The 15150-nt window shown below is 49.0% G+C and overlaps 10 non-coding genes across 10 annotated transcripts; all 10 read left to right on the top strand.

The window, feature by feature from the left end:
• Positions 1-1270: 1270 nt before the first annotated feature.
• Positions 1271-1341, top strand: TRNAG-GCC (transfer RNA glycine (anticodon GCC)). The gene has a single exon. It is a non-coding gene; the product is annotated as a tRNA-Gly (tRNA).
• An 889-nt stretch (positions 1342-2230) lies between these two features.
• Positions 2231-2303, top strand: TRNAA-AGC (transfer RNA alanine (anticodon AGC)). The gene has a single exon. It is a non-coding gene; the product is annotated as a tRNA-Ala (tRNA).
• Positions 2304-3927: 1624 nt separating this feature from the next.
• Positions 3928-3998, top strand: TRNAG-GCC (transfer RNA glycine (anticodon GCC)). The gene has a single exon. It is a non-coding gene; the product is annotated as a tRNA-Gly (tRNA).
• Positions 3999-4887: 889 nt separating this feature from the next.
• On the top strand, positions 4888-4960 carry TRNAA-AGC (transfer RNA alanine (anticodon AGC)). The gene has a single exon. It is a non-coding gene; the product is annotated as a tRNA-Ala (tRNA).
• A 2584-nt stretch (positions 4961-7544) lies between these two features.
• On the top strand, positions 7545-7617 carry TRNAA-AGC (transfer RNA alanine (anticodon AGC)). The gene has a single exon. It is a non-coding gene; the product is annotated as a tRNA-Ala (tRNA).
• A 1624-nt stretch (positions 7618-9241) lies between these two features.
• On the top strand, positions 9242-9312 carry TRNAG-GCC (transfer RNA glycine (anticodon GCC)). The gene has a single exon. It is a non-coding gene; the product is annotated as a tRNA-Gly (tRNA).
• Positions 9313-10201: 889 nt separating this feature from the next.
• Positions 10202-10274, top strand: TRNAA-AGC (transfer RNA alanine (anticodon AGC)). Its single transcript has one exon. It is a non-coding gene; the product is annotated as a tRNA-Ala (tRNA).
• A 1624-nt stretch (positions 10275-11898) lies between these two features.
• Positions 11899-11969, top strand: TRNAG-GCC (transfer RNA glycine (anticodon GCC)). Its single transcript has one exon. It is a non-coding gene; the product is annotated as a tRNA-Gly (tRNA).
• An 889-nt stretch (positions 11970-12858) lies between these two features.
• On the top strand, positions 12859-12931 carry TRNAA-AGC (transfer RNA alanine (anticodon AGC)). Its single transcript has one exon. It is a non-coding gene; the product is annotated as a tRNA-Ala (tRNA).
• Positions 12932-14555: 1624 nt separating this feature from the next.
• Positions 14556-14626, top strand: TRNAG-GCC (transfer RNA glycine (anticodon GCC)). The gene has a single exon. It is a non-coding gene; the product is annotated as a tRNA-Gly (tRNA).
• Positions 14627-15150: the final 524 nt, after the last annotated feature.

Here is a 15150-nt window from a genome sequence, read left to right as displayed (position 1 = left end):
CTGGTTTTATCACCACAATCACGTCCCACTTCCTTGACACAGAAGTGTCACAGACCCAACCAGAACAGGGCTTTTGGAGGGAACTAGGGGCTAGCCTTCTGCCCACTGATTAGGGCCCATGGAGAGAGCAGATCATTCTCCAATGATGGACAACAACGCGATGAACGCTGAGAGCGAGGCTTGGATTACAACTCTGTATAAAGACAATAAATCTTCCCTTGCGGAGTGGATGGAAAGATGTCATATTAACCCGGTACAGGTCAATGGTCAGAGGAAATATGGTGGCCCTCGTGCAGACTGGGTTGGAGAAGATCCTCTGTTTGGGACAGAAATATTTATCAACAATCTCCCTCAAGAAATCTATGAATAGATCAATGAATTCCACAGTTCAGACTGTTGGAATATTGTATGAGTTTTGTCTTAGGATGGACAGATTAGACAAGTGAAAGCAAAGAGCTGAAAGACAGCACGTGTAGGGGACTTGGCGCATTGAGGGCTGGGTTTGTTGCCGGGCTGTCTGCGGTGTGCTCCCCGATTAATCAAAGCATTTTCTGGGTGAAAGAAAGCCCTTTGCCTAAGCAAAGAAAGAGAGATTGCCAGAGAAAAAGGTCAACTTAGCAGAGGATGGTTTCGATCCATCGACCTCTGGGTTATGGGCCCAGCACGCTTCCGCTGCGCCACTCTGCTCCAGGCAGGAAGACCCAGCAAAAATAGGAGGATGTAATATGCTACCGGTCCTACGGGACAAAAACTTCAGGAAATTCTTTGGCTGGGAGGCAACCTCGCCTGCCGCTCCACGGCCACTTTCCACATTCTGCTTATAGAAGGCTTTCATGGGAAAAGATCGGTTCCTCTCTGTTTCAGGCAGCTCCTATTGACTTTGCAGAGTCTCACATCAGGCCAATGTGGAGCCCCTCTAAAGATCTCCTACGGATGTGAATGGGGAGTGGGTCCATCCGGCAAAGTCGCAAGGTAGATTAATAGGCACTGACATTGATTTTGACAAGTCAACCCCAAGTCAAAGGTACTTAGAAAAAGCTCTGGCCCAGTCTTGGGGCTTTTCTTCTCCAATGGAAAGGCTTTCTAGCCTCAAAGACGCAATGGGCTGTCCTACATGTTCACAGTGGTGGTGTGTACGGCTGAAGAAAGGCATGTCTTTGGGTGGACTTGACCCACATCTGAATGTATTCACAGAGATGGTTACCATGGCCTAAAGCAGCACCTTTTAGCACCTGTCAGGCCAGGGAAGCCACATGTGTCCTGCCAAAGAGCATTGGTGGTTCAGTGGTAGAATTCTCGCCTGCCACGCGGGAGGCCCGGGTTCGATTCCCGGCCAATGCAATTATGCTCACTTTCTATCCAGCTATCGCCTCACAGGTAGCTCAGTATCCCGCCACCCCCAGATATCCAGTACCTTGGAAGGTGTCAAGGCTCATGTGTATTGTCTAGAACCTGCTAGTCGGTGTGAGCCTTTTTGAAACCACCTCCTTCAAATGACATCATGGAAAGCCATGGGGCCATACCGAAGGAAATGGTTGTTAGTCGCCCACGGACATGCTTGGAGGTGCCACTCTGCCACCAAGGGTTCCATGGATAACACCAGAACCCTCGCTACTGGCTGGAGAAGGAGCTTCTTCCCAAGGGATTCTGCTGTCCAAAGTCTCAGGAAAGAAAAAAGGGACCTCTGTGGAGGAAGAGTGAAAACCTTTGAAATTGGGAAAATGGAGGCTGTCTTGGTGTCTAGCGGCCACAGCCTAACCCATCAATGCTGACACGGGGAGGTGCCTGGAGATATAGCTATCTAACGTGGTAGGTGTTCTGATGCCATCTGATGGTTGGTTTCCAGATTGCATTCTGGGTGATCTTAGATGTATATACAGCATTTAAATGTGAAGCTGCAAGTAGTAAAAAATGAGGAAATATATCTATGCTTTGAGTCTGTGGAATGTAGACCTAATGTGTCATGTCAATAAGCAGCGTACGGGGTAAAAAGGTGATTTTTAATCCTTTGCGCTTGAAGATTGCATCTCTGGCAACAGTGCTAGTGAGAGAGGCAATTGTTGGTGGCAGTGAAGGAGTTGATTGCTGGCAGGTGGTATATAGCACTGGGATGCTGCATTGTGCTGTGCTGAATGAAACACAGTTACACAAAACAGATGGTGGACTTTATGCCGCTTAGCACATAAGAGAGCAGTGATCAACGAGAGCGCAAAGAAAGCACCGGAGCCAAGGGGGATTAGCTCAAGTGGTAGAGCGCTCGCTTAGCATGCGAGAGGTAGCGGGATCAATGCCCGCATCCTCCAAAGGAAAGCCCTCACGTGGGGTGACCTGCTTTGGATTTTTTTTTTCTTCAGGCTCGGCACTGAGCGCTGTGGGAAAAGCCTCGCCTCTCTAGTCAAAAGGCCAAGCAGGAGTCATCCTCGTAACATGTGCCATGGCGTTGACACTCTCGGGCAGATGTGGCTTCAGCCCATAAATTGACACAGAAGGACTAACACAAAGCATAAAGTGCTTGCTTTGCCTGCCAGAAGTCGCGCAAGGCAGTGTTGGACCAAAGCAATCTATTACCCAAAGCACGGCCAGCCTTCCATGGCCAAGAGACAATATTCCATTAGTGCAAAAAGTGCAAGTGCCATGTAGAAGCTGAGAGGTTTCCACTGGTTTTATCACCACAATCACGTCCCACTTCCTTGACACAGAAGTGTCACAGACCCAACCAGAACAGGGCTTTTGGAGGGAACTAGGGGCTAGCCTTCTGCCCACTGATTAGGGCCCATGGAGAGAGCAGATCATTCTCCAATGATGGACAACAACGCGATGAACGCTGAGAGCGAGGCTTGGATTACAACTCTGTATAAAGACAATAAATCTTCCCTTGCGGAGTGGATGGAAAGATGTCATATTAACCCGGTACAGGTCAATGGTCAGAGGAAATATGGTGGCCCTCGTGCAGACTGGGTTGGAGAAGATCCTCTGTTTGGGACAGAAATATTTATCAACAATCTCCCTCAAGAAATCTATGAATAGATCAATGAATTCCACAGTTCAGACTGTTGGAATATTGTATGAGTTTTGTCTTAGGATGGACAGATTAGACAAGTGAAAGCAAAGAGCTGAAAGACAGCACGTGTAGGGGACTTGGCGCATTGAGGGCTGGGTTTGTTGCCGGGCTGTCTGCGGTGTGCTCCCCGATTAATCAAAGCATTTTCTGGGTGAAAGAAAGCCCTTTGCCTAAGCAAAGAAAGAGAGATTGCCAGAGAAAAAGGTCAACTTAGCAGAGGATGGTTTCGATCCATCGACCTCTGGGTTATGGGCCCAGCACGCTTCCGCTGCACCACTCTGCTCCAGGCCGGAAGACCCAGCAAAAATAGGAGGATGTAATATGCTACCGGTCCTACGGGACAAAAACTTCAGGAAATTCTTTGGCTGGGAGGCAACCTCGCCTGCCGCTCCACGGCCACTTTCCACATTCTGCTTATAGAAGGCTTTCATGGGAAAAGATCGGTTCCTCTCTGTTTCAGGCAGCTCCTATTGACTTTGCAGAGTCTCACATCAGGCCAATGTGGAGCCCCTCTAAAGATCTCCTACGGATGTGAATGGGGAGTGGGTCCATCCGGCAAAGTCGCAAGGTAGATTAATAGGCACTGACATTGATTTTGACAAGTCAACCCCAAGTCAAAGGTACTTAGAAAAAGCTCTGGCCCAGTCTTGGGGCTTTTCTTCTCCAATGGAAAGGCTTTCTAGCCTCAAAGACGCAATGGGCTGTCCTACATGTTCACAGTGGTGGTGTGTACGGCTGAAGAAAGGCATGTCTTTGGGTGGACTTGACCCACATCTGAATGTATTCACAGAGATGGTTACCATGGCCTAAAGCAGCACCTTTTAGCACCTGTCAGGCCAGGGAAGCCACATGTGTCCTGCCAAAGAGCATTGGTGGTTCAGTGGTAGAATTCTCGCCTGCCACGCGGGAGGCCCGGGTTCGATTCCCGGCCAATGCAATTATGCTCACTTTCTATCCAGCTATCGCCTCACAGGTAGCTCAGTATCCCGCCGCCCCCAGATATCCAGTACCTTGGAAGGTGTCAAGGCTCATGTGTATTGTCTAGAACCTGCTAGTCGGTGTGAGCCTTTTTGAAACCACCTCCTTCAAATGACATCATGGAAAGCCATGGGGCCATACCGAAGGAAATGGTTGTTAGTCGCCCACGGACATGCTTGGAGGTGCCACTCTGCCACCAAGGGTTCCATGGATAACACCAGAACCCTCGCTACTGGCTGGAGAAGGAGCTTCTTCCCAAGGGATTCTGCTGTCCAAAGTCTCAGGAAAGAAAAAAGGGACCTCTGTGGAGGAAGAGTGAAAACCTTTGAAATTGGGAAAATGGAGGCTGTCTTGGTGTCTAGCAGCCACAGCCTAACCCATCAATGCTGACACGGGGAGATGCCTGGAGATATAGCTATCTAACGTGGTAGGTGTTCTGATGCCATCTGATGGTTGGTTTCCAGATTGCATTCTGGGTGATCTTAGATGTATATACAGCATTTAAATGTGAAGCTGCAAGTAGTAAAAAATGAGGAAATATATCTATGCTTTGAGTCTGTGGAATGTAGACCTAATGTGTCATGTCAATAAGCAGCGTACGGGGTAAAAAGGTGATTTTTAATCCTTTGCGCTTGAAGATTGCATCTCTGGCAACAGTGCTAGTGAGAGAGGCAATTGTTGGTGGCAGTGAAGGAGTTGATTGCTGGCAGGTGGTATATAGCACTGGGATGCTGCATTGTGCTGTGCTGAATGAAACACAGTTACACAAAACAGATGGTGGACTTTATGCCGCGTAGCACATAAAAGAGCAGTGATCAACGAGAGCGCAAAGAAAGCACCGGAGCCAAGGGGGATTAGCTCAAGTGGTAGAGCGCTCGCTTAGCATGCGAGAGGTAGCGGGATCAATGCCCGCATCCTCCAAAGGAAAGCCCTCACGTGGGGTGACCTGCTTTGGATTTTTTTTTTCTTCAGGCTCGGCACTGAGCGCTGTGGGAAAAGCCTCGCCTCTCTAGTCAAAAGGCCAAGCAGGAGTCATCCTCGTAACATGTGCCATGGCGTTGACACTCTCGGGCAGATGTGGCTTCAGCCCATAAATTGACACAGAAGGACTAACACAAAGCATAAAGTGCTTGCTTTGCCTGCCAGAAGTCGCGCAAGGCAGTGTTGGACCAAAGCAATCTATTACCCAAAGCACGGCCAGCCTTCCATGGCCAAGAGACAATATTCCATTAGTGCAAAAAGTGCAAGTGCCATGTAGAAGCTGAGAGGTTTCCACTGGTTTTATCACCACAATCACGTCCCACTTCCTTGACACAGAAGTGTCACAGACCCAACCAGAACAGGGCTTTTGGAGGGAACTAGGGGCTAGCCTTCTGCCCACTGATTAGGGCCCATGGAGAGAGCAGATCATTCTCCAATGATGGACAACAACGCGATGAACGCTGAGAGCGAGGCTTGGATTACAACTCTGTATAAAGACAATAAATCTTCCCTTGCGGAGTGGATGGAAAGATGTCATATTAACCCGGTACAGGTCAATGGTCAGAGGAAATATGGTGGCCCTCGTGCAGACTGGGTTGGAGAAGATCCTCTGTTTGGGACAGAAATATTTATCAACAATCTCCCTCAAGAAATCTATGAATAGATCAATGAATTCCACAGTTCAGACTGTTGGAATATTGTATGAGTTTTGTCTTAGGATGGACAGATTAGACAAGTGAAAGCAAAGAGCTGAAAGACAGCACGTGTAGGGGACTTGGCGCATTGAGGGCTGGGTTTGTTGCCGGGCTGTCTGCGGTGTGCTCCCCGATTAATCAAAGCATTTTCTGGGTGAAAGAAAGCCCTTTGCCTAAGCAAAGAAAGAGAGATTGCCAGAGAAAAAGGTCAACTTAGCAGAGGATGGTTTCGATCCATCGACCTCTGGGTTATGGGCCCAGCACGCTTCCGCTGCGCCACTCTGCTCCAGGCCGGAAGACCCAGCAAAAATAGGAGGATGTAATATGCTACCGGTCCTACGGGACAAAAACTTCAGGAAATTCTTTGGCTGGGAGGCAACCTCGCCTGCCGCTCCACGGCCACTTTCCACATTCTGCTTATAGAAGGCTTTCATGGGAAAAGATCGGTTCCTCTCTGTTTCAGGCAGCTCCTATTGACTTTGCAGAGTCTCACATCAGGCCAATGTGGAGCCCCTCTAAAGATCTCCTACGGATGTGAATGGGGAGTGGGTCCATCCGGCAAAGTCGCAAGGTAGATTAATAGGCACTGACATTGATTTTGACAAGTCAACCCCAAGTCAAAGGTACTTAGAAAAAGCTCTGGCCCAGTCTTGGGGCTTTTCTTCTCCAATGGAAAGGCTTTCTAGCCTCAAAGACGCAATGGGCTGTCCTACATGTTCACAGTGGTGGTGTGTACGGCTGAAGAAAGGCATGTCTTTGGGTGGACTTGACCCACATCTGAATGTATTCACAGAGATGGTTACCATGGCCTAAAGCAGCACCTTTTAGCACCTGTCAGGCCAGGGAAGCCACATGTGTCCTGCCAAAGAGCATTGGTGGTTCAGTGGTAGAATTCTCGCCTGCTACGCGGGAGGCCCGGGTTCGATTCCCGGCCAATGCAATTATGCTCACTTTCTATCCAGCTATCGCCTCACAGGTAGCTCAGTATCCCGCCGCCCCCAGATATCCAGTACCTTGGAAGGTGTCAAGGCTCATGTGTATTGTCTAGAACCTGCTAGTCGGTGTGAGCCTTTTTGAAACCACCTCCTTCAAATGACATCATGGAAAGCCATGGGGCCATACCGAAGGAAATGGTTGTTAGTCGCCCACGGACATGCTTGGAGGTGCCACTCTGCCACCAAGGGTTCCATGGATAACACCAGAACCCTCGCTACTGGCTGGAGAAGGAGCTTCTTCCCAAGGGATTCTGCTGTCCAAAGTCTCAGGAAAGAAAAAAGGGACCTCTGTGGAGGAAGAGTGAAAACCTTTGAAATTGGGAAAATGGAGGCTGTCTTGGTGTCTAGCAGCCACAGCCTAACCCATCAATGCTGACACGGGGAGGTGCCTGGAGATATAGCTATCTAACGTGGTAGGTGTTCTGATGCCATCTGATGGTTGGTTTCCAGATTGCATTCTGGGTGATCTTAGATGTATATACAGCATTTAAATGTGAAGCTGCAAGTAGTAAAAAATGAGGAAATATATCTATGCTTTGAGTCTGTGGAATGTAGACCTAATGTGTCATGTCAATAAGCAGCGTACGGGGTAAAAAGGTGATTTTTAATCCTTTGCGCTTGAAGATTGCATCTCTGGCAACAGTGCTAGTGAGAGAGGCAATTGTTGGTGGCAGTGAAGGAGTTGATTGCTGGCAGGTGGTATATAGCACTGGGATGCTGCATTGTGCTGTGCTGAATGAAACACAGTTACACAAAACAGATGGTGGACTTTATGCCGCGTAGCACATAAGAGAGCAGTGATCAACGAGAGCGCAAAAAAAGCACCGGAGCCAAGGGGGATTAGCTCAAGTGGTAGAGCGCTCGCTTAGCATGCGAGAGGTAGCGGGATCAATGCCCGCATCCTCCAAAGGAAATCCCTCACGTGGGGTGACCTGCTTTGGATTTTTTTTTTCTTCAGGTTCGGCACTGAGCGCTGTGGGAAAAGCCTCGCCTCTCTAGTCAAAAGGCCAAGCAGGAGTCATCCTCGTAACATGTGCCATGGCGTTGACACTCTCGGGCAGATGTGGCTTCAGCCCATAAATTGACACAGAAGGACTAACACAAAGCATAAAGTGCTTGCTTTGCCTGCCAGAAGTCGCGCAAGGCAGTGTTGGACCAAAGCAATCTATTACCCAAAGCACGGCCAGCCTTCCATGGCCAAGAGACAATATTCCATTAGTGCAAAAAGTGCAAGTGCCATGTAGAAGCTGAGAGGTTTCCACTGGTTTTATCACCACAATCACGTCCCACTTCCTTGACACAGAAGTGTCACAGACCCAACCAGAACAGGGCTTTTGGAGGGAACTAGGGGCTAGCCTTCTGCCCACTGATTAGGGCCCATGGAGAGAGCAGATCATTCTCCAATGATGGACAACAACGCGATGAACGCTGAGAGCGAGGCTTGGATTACAACTCTGTATAAAGACAATAAATCTTCCCTTGCGGAGTGGATGGAAAGATGTCATATTAACCCGGTACAGGTCAATGGTCAGAGGAAATATGGTGGCCCTCGTGCAGACTGGGTTGGAGAAGATCCTCTGTTTGGGACAGAAATATTTATCAACAATCTCCCTCAAGAAATCTATGAATAGATCAATGAATTCCACAGTTCAGACTGTTGGAATATTGTATGAGTTTTGTCTTAGGATGGACAGATTAGACAAGTGAAAGCAAAGAGCTGAAAGACAGCACGTGTAGGGGACTTGGCGCATTGAGGGCTGGGTTTGTTGCCGGGCTGTCTGCGGTGTGCTCCCCGATTAATCAAAGCATTTTCTGGGTGAAAGAAAGCCCTTTGCCTAAGCAAAGAAAGAGAGATTGCCAGAGAAAAAGGTCAACTTAGCAGAGGATGGTTTCGATCCATCGACCTCTGGGTTATGGGCCCAGCACGCTTCCGCTGCGCCACTCTGCTCCAGGCCGGAAGACCCAGCAAAAATAGGAGGATGTAATATGCTACCGGTCCTACGGGACAAAAACTTCAGGAAATTCTTTGGCTGGGAGGCAACCTCGCCTGCCGCTCCACGGCCACTTTCCACATTCTGCTTATAGAAGGCTTTCATGGGAAAAGATCGGTTCCTCTCTGTTTCAGGCAGCTCCTATTGACTTTGCAGAGTCTCACATCAGGCCAATGTGGAGCCCCTCTAAAGATCTCCTACGGATGTGAATGGGGAGTGGGTCCATCCGGCAAAGTCGCAAGGTAGATTAATAGGCACTGACATTGATTTTGACAAGTCAACCCCAAGTCAAAGGTACTTAGAAAAAGCTCTGGCCCAGTCTTGGGGCTTTTCTTCTCCAATGGAAAGGCTTTCTAGCCTCAAAGACGCAATGGGCTGTCCTACATGTTCACAGTGGTGGTGTGTACGGCTGAAGAAAGGCATGTCTTTGGGTGGACTTGACCCACATCTGAATGTATTCACAGAGATGGTTACCATGGCCTAAAGCAGCACCTTTTAGCACCTGTCAGGCCAGGGAAGCCACATGTGTCCTGCCAAAGAGCATTGGTGGTTCAGTGGTAGAATTCTCGCCTGCCACGCGGGAGGCCCGGGTTCGATTCCCGGCCAATGCAATTATGCTCACTTTCTATCCAGCTATCGCCTCACAGGTAGCTCAGTATCCCGCCGCCCCCAGATATCCAGTACCTTGGAAGGTGTCAAGGCTCATGTGTATTGTCTAGAACCTGCTAGTCGGTGTGAGCCTTTTTGAAACCACCTCCTTCAAATGACATCATGGAAAGCCATGGGGCCATACCGAAGGAAATGGTTGTTAGTCGCCCACGGACATGCTTGGAGGTGCCACTCTGCCACCAAGGGTTCCATGGATAACACCAGAACCCTCGCTACTGGCTGGAGAAGGAGCTTCTTCCCAAGGGATTCTGCTGTCCAAAGTCTCAGGAAAGAAAAAAGGGACCTCTGTGGAGGAAGAGTGAAAACCTTTGAAATTGGGAAAATGGAGGCTGTCTTGGTGTCTAGCGGCCACAGCCTAACCCATCAATGCTGACACGGGGAGGTGCCTGGAGATATAGCTATCTAACGTGGTAGGTGTTCTGATGCCATCTGATGGTTGGTTTCCAGATTGCATTCTGGGTGATCTTAGATGTATATACAGCATTTAAATGTGAAGCTGCAAGTAGTAAAAAATGAGGAAATATATCTATGCTTTGAGTCTGTGGAATGTAGACCTAATGTGTCATGTCAATAAGCAGCGTACGGGGTAAAAAGGTGATTTTTAATCCTTTGCGCTTGAAGATTGCATCTCTGGCAACAGTGCTAGTGAGAGAGGCAATTGTTGGTGGCAGTGAAGGAGTTGATTGCTGGCAGGTGGTATATAGCACTGGGATGCTGCATTGTGCTGTGCTGAATGAAACACAGTTACACAAAACAGATGGTGGACTTTATGCCGCGTAGCACATAAGAGAGCAGTGATCAACGAGAGCGCAAAGAAAGCACCGGAGCCAAGGGGGATTAGCTCAAGTGGTAGAGCGCTCGCTTAGCATGCGAGAGGTAGCGGGATCAATGCCCGCATCCTCCAAAGGAAAGCCCTCACGTGGGGTGACCTGCTTTGGATTTTTTTTTTCTTCAGGCTCGGCACTGAGCGCTGTGGGAAAAGCCTCGCCTCTCTAGTCAAAAGGCCAAGCAGGAGTCATCCTCGTAACATGTGCCATGGCGTTGACACTCTCGGGCAGATGTGGCTTCAGCCCATAAATTGACACAGAAGGACTAACACAAAGCATAAAGTGCTTGCTTTGCCTGCCAGAAGTCGCGCAAGGCAGTGTTGGACCAAAGCAATCTATTACCCAAAGCACGGCCAGCCTTCCATGGCCAAGAGACAATATTCCATTAGTGCAAAAAGTGCAAGTGCCATGTAGAAGCTGAGAGGTTTCCACTGGTTTTATCACCACAATCACGTCCCACTTCCTTGACACAGAAGTGTCACAGACCCAACCAGAACAGGGCTTTTGGAGGGAACTAGGGGCTAGCCTTCTGCCCACTGATTAGGGCCCATGGAGAGAGCAGATCATTCTCCAATGATGGACAACAACGCGATGAACGCTGAGAGCGAGGCTTGGATTACAACTCTGTATAAAGACAATAAATCTTCCCTTGCGGAGTGGATGGAAAGATGTCATATTAACCCGGTACAGGTCAATGGTCAGAGGAAATATGGTGGCCCTCGTGCAGACTGGGTTGGAGAAGATCCTCTGTTTGGGACAGAAATATTTATCAACAATCTCCCTCAAGAAATCTATGAATAGATCAATGAATTCCACAGTTCAGACTGTTGGAATATTGTATGAGTTTTGTCTTAGGATGGACAGATTAGACAAGTGAAAGCAAAGAGCTGAAAGACAGCACGTGTAGGGGACTTGGCGCATTGAGGGCTGGGTTTGTTGCCGGGCTGTCTGCGGTGTGCTCCCCGATTAATCAAAGCATTTTCTGGGTGAAAGAAAGCCCTTTGCCTAAGCAAAGAAAGAGAGATTGCCAGAGAAAAAGGTCAACTTAGCAGAGGATGGTTTCGATCCATCGACCTCTGGGTTATGGGCCCAGCACGCTTCCGCTGCACCACTCTGCTCCAGGCCGGAAGACCCAGCAAAAATAGGAGGATGTAATATGCTACCGGTCCTACGGGACAAAAACTTCAGGAAATTCTTTGGCTGGGAGGCAACCTCGCCTGCCGCTCCACGGCCACTTTCCACATTCTGCTTATAGAAGGCTTTCATGGGAAAAGATCGGTTCCTCTCTGTTTCAGGCAGCTCCTATTGACTTTGCAGAGTCTCACATCAGGCCAATGTGGAGCCCCTCTAAAGATCTCCTACGGATGTGAATGGGGAGTGGGTCCATCCGGCAAAGTCGCAAGGTAGATTAATAGGCACTGACATTGATTTTGACAAGTCAACCCCAAGTCAAAGGTACTTAGAAAAAGCTCTGGCCCAGTCTTGGGGCTTTTCTTCTCCAATGGAAAGGCTTTCTAGCCTCAAAGACGCAATGGGCTGTCCTACATGTTCACAGTGGTGGTGTGTACGGCTGAAGAAAGGCATGTCTTTGGGTGGACTTGACCCACATCTGAATGTATTCACAGAGATGGTTACCATGGCCTAAAGCAGCACCTTTTAGCACCTGTCAGGCCAGGGAAGCCACATGTGTCCTGCCAAAGAGCATTGGTGGTTCAGTGGTAGAATTCTCGCCTGCCACGCGGGAGGCCCGGGTTCGATTCCCGGCCAATGCAATTATGCTCACTTTCTATCCAGCTATCGCCTCACAGGTAGCTCAGTATCCCGCCGCCCCCAGATATCCAGTACCTTGGAAGGTGTCAAGGCTCATGTGTATTGTCTAGAACCTGCTAGTCGGTGTGAGCTTTTTTGAAACCACCTCCTTCAAATGACATCATGGAAAGCCATGGGGCTATACCGAAGGAAATGGTTGTTAGTCGCCCACGGACATGCTTGGAGGTGCCACTCTGCCACCAAGGGTTCCATGGATAACACCAGAACCCTCGCTACTGGCTGGAGAAGGAGCTTCTTCCCAAGGGATTCTGCTGTCCAAAGTCTCAGGAAAGAAAAAAGGGACCTCTGTGGAGGAAGAGTGAAAACCTTTGAAATTGGGAAAATGGAGGCTGTCTTGGTGTCTAGCAGCCACAGCCTAACCCATCAATGCTGACACGGGGAGATGCCTGGAGATATAGCTATCTAACGTGGTAGGTGTTCTGATGCCATCTGATGGTTGGTTTCCAGATTGCATTCTGGGTGATCTTAGATGTATATACAGCATTTAAATGTGAAGCTGCAAGTAGTAAAAAATGAGGAAATATATCTATGCTTTGAGTCTGTGGAATGTAGACCTAATGTGTCATGTCAATAAGCAGCGTACGGGGTAAAAAGGTGATTTTTAATCCTTTGCGCTTGAAGATTGCATCTCTGGCAACAGTGCTAGTGAGAGAGGCAATTGTTGGTGGCAGTGAAGGAGTTGATTGCTGGCAGGTGGTATATAGCACTGGGATGCTGCATTGTGCTGTGCTGAATGAAACACAGTTACACAAAACAGATGGTGGACTTTATGCCGCGTAGCACATAAAAGAGCAGTGATCAACGAGAGCGCAAAGAAAGCACCGGAGCCAAGGGGGATTAGCTCAAGTGGTAGAGCGCTTGCTTAGCATGCGAGAGGTAGCGGGATCAATGCCCGCATCCTCCAAAGGAAAGCCCTCACGTGGGGTGACCTGCTTTGGATTTTTTTTTTCTTCAGGCTCGGCACTGAGCGCTGTGGGAAAAGCCTCGCCTCTCTAGTCAAAAGGCCAAGCAGGAGTCATCCTCGTAACATGTGCCATGGCGTTGACACTCTCGGACAGATGTGGCTTCAGCCCATAAATTGACACAGAAGGACTAACACAAAGCATAAAGTGCTTGCTTTGCCTGCCAGAAGTCGCGCAAGGCAGTGTTGGACCAAAGCAATCTATTACCCAAAGCACGGCCAGCCTTCCATGGCCAAGAGACAATATTCCATTAGTGCAAAAAGTGCAAGTGCCATGTAGAAGCTGAGAGGTTTCCACTGGTTTTATCACCACAATCACGTCCCACTTCCTTGACACAGAAGTGTCACAGACCCAACCAGAACAGGGCTTTTGGAGGGAACTAGGGGCTAGCCTTCTGCCCACTGATTAGGGCCCATGGAGAGAGCAGATCATTCTCCAATGATGGACAACAACGCGATGAACGCTGAGAGCGAGGCTTGGATTACAACTCTGTATAAAGACAATAAATCTTCCCTTGCGGAGTGGATGGAAAGATGTCATATTAACCCGGTACAGGTCAATGGTCAGAGGAAATATGGTGGCCCTCGTGCAGACTGGGTTGGAGAAGATCCTCTGTTTGGGACAGAAATATTTATCAACAATCTCCCTCAAGAAATCTATGAATAGATCAATGAATTCCACAGTTCAGACTGTTGGAATATTGTATGAGTTTTGTCTTAGGATGGACAGATTAGACAAGTGAAAGCAAAGAGCTGAAAGACAGCACGTGTAGGGGACTTGGCGCATTGAGGGCTGGGTTTGTTGCCGGGCTGTCTGCGGTGTGCTCCCCGATTAATCAAAGCATTTTCTGGGTGAAAGAAAGCCCTTTGCCTAAGCAAAGAAAGAGAGATTGCCAGAGAAAAAGGTCAACTTAGCAGAGGATGGTTTCGATCCATCGACCTCCGGGTTATGGGCCCAGCACGCTTCCGCTGCGCCACTCTGCTCCAGGCCGGAAGACCCAGCAAAAATAGGAGGATGTAATATGCTACCGGTCCTACGGGACAAAAACTTCAGGAAATTCTTTGGCTGGGAGGCAACCTCGCCTGCCGCTCCACGGCCACTTTCCACATTCTGCTTATAGAAGGCTTTCATGGGAAAAGATCGGTTCCTCTCTGTTTCAGGCAGCTCCTATTGACTTTGCAGAGTCTCACATCAGGCCAATGTGGAGCCCCTCTAAAGATCTCCTACGGATGTGAATGGGGAGTGGGTCCATCCGGCAAAGTCGCAAGGTAGATTAATAGGCACTGACATTGATTTTGACAAGTCAACCCCAAGTCAAAGGTACTTAGAAAAAGCTCTGGCCCAGTCTTGGGGCTTTTCTTCTCCAATGGAAAGGCTTTCTAGCCTCAAAGACGCAATGGGCTGTCCTACATGTTCACAGTGGTGGTGTGTACGGCTGAAGAAAGGCATGTCTTTGGGTGGACTTGACCCACATCTGAATGTATTCACAGAGATGGTTACCATGGCCTAAAGCAGCACCTTTTAGCACCTGTCAGGCCAGGGAAGCCACATGTGTCCTGCCAAAGAGCATTGGTGGTTCAGTGGTAGAATTCTCGCCTGCCACGCGGGAGGCCCGGGTTCGATTCCCGGCCAATGCAATTATGCTCACTTTCTATCCAGCTATCGCCTCACAGGTAGCTCAGTATCCCGCCGCCCCCAGATATCCAGTACCTTGGAAGGTGTCAAGGCTCATGTGTATTGTCTAGAACCTGCTAGTCGGTGTGAGCCTTTTTGAAACCACCTCCTTCAAATGACATCATGGAAAGCCATGGGGCCATACCGAAGGAAATGGTTGTTAGTCGCCCACGGACATGCTTGGAGGTGCCACTCTGCCACCAAGGGTTCCATGGATAACACCAGAACCCTCGCTACTGGCTGGAGAAGGAGCTTCTTCCCAAGGGATTCTGCTGTCCAAAGTCTCAGGAAAGAAAAAAGGGACCTCTGTGGAGGAAGAGTGAAAACCTTTGAAATTGGGAAAATGGAGGCTGTCTTGGTGTCTAGCAGCCACAGCCTAACCCATCAATGCTGACACGGGGAGGTGCCTGGAGATATAGCTATCTAACGTGGTAGGTGTTCTGATGCCATCTGATGGTTGGTTTCCAGATTGCATTCTGGGTGATCT

Source organism: Staurois parvus, unplaced genomic scaffold (assembly GCF_062004578.1).
Source record: "Staurois parvus isolate SC_StPar_1 unplaced genomic scaffold, SC_StPar_1.0 ptg001130l, whole genome shotgun sequence".
NCBI lineage: Eukaryota > Metazoa > Chordata > Amphibia > Anura > Ranidae > Staurois > Staurois parvus.
The sequence above is the reverse complement of the archived record's forward strand: the minus strand, read 5'-3'. Positions and strand labels throughout refer to the sequence as shown.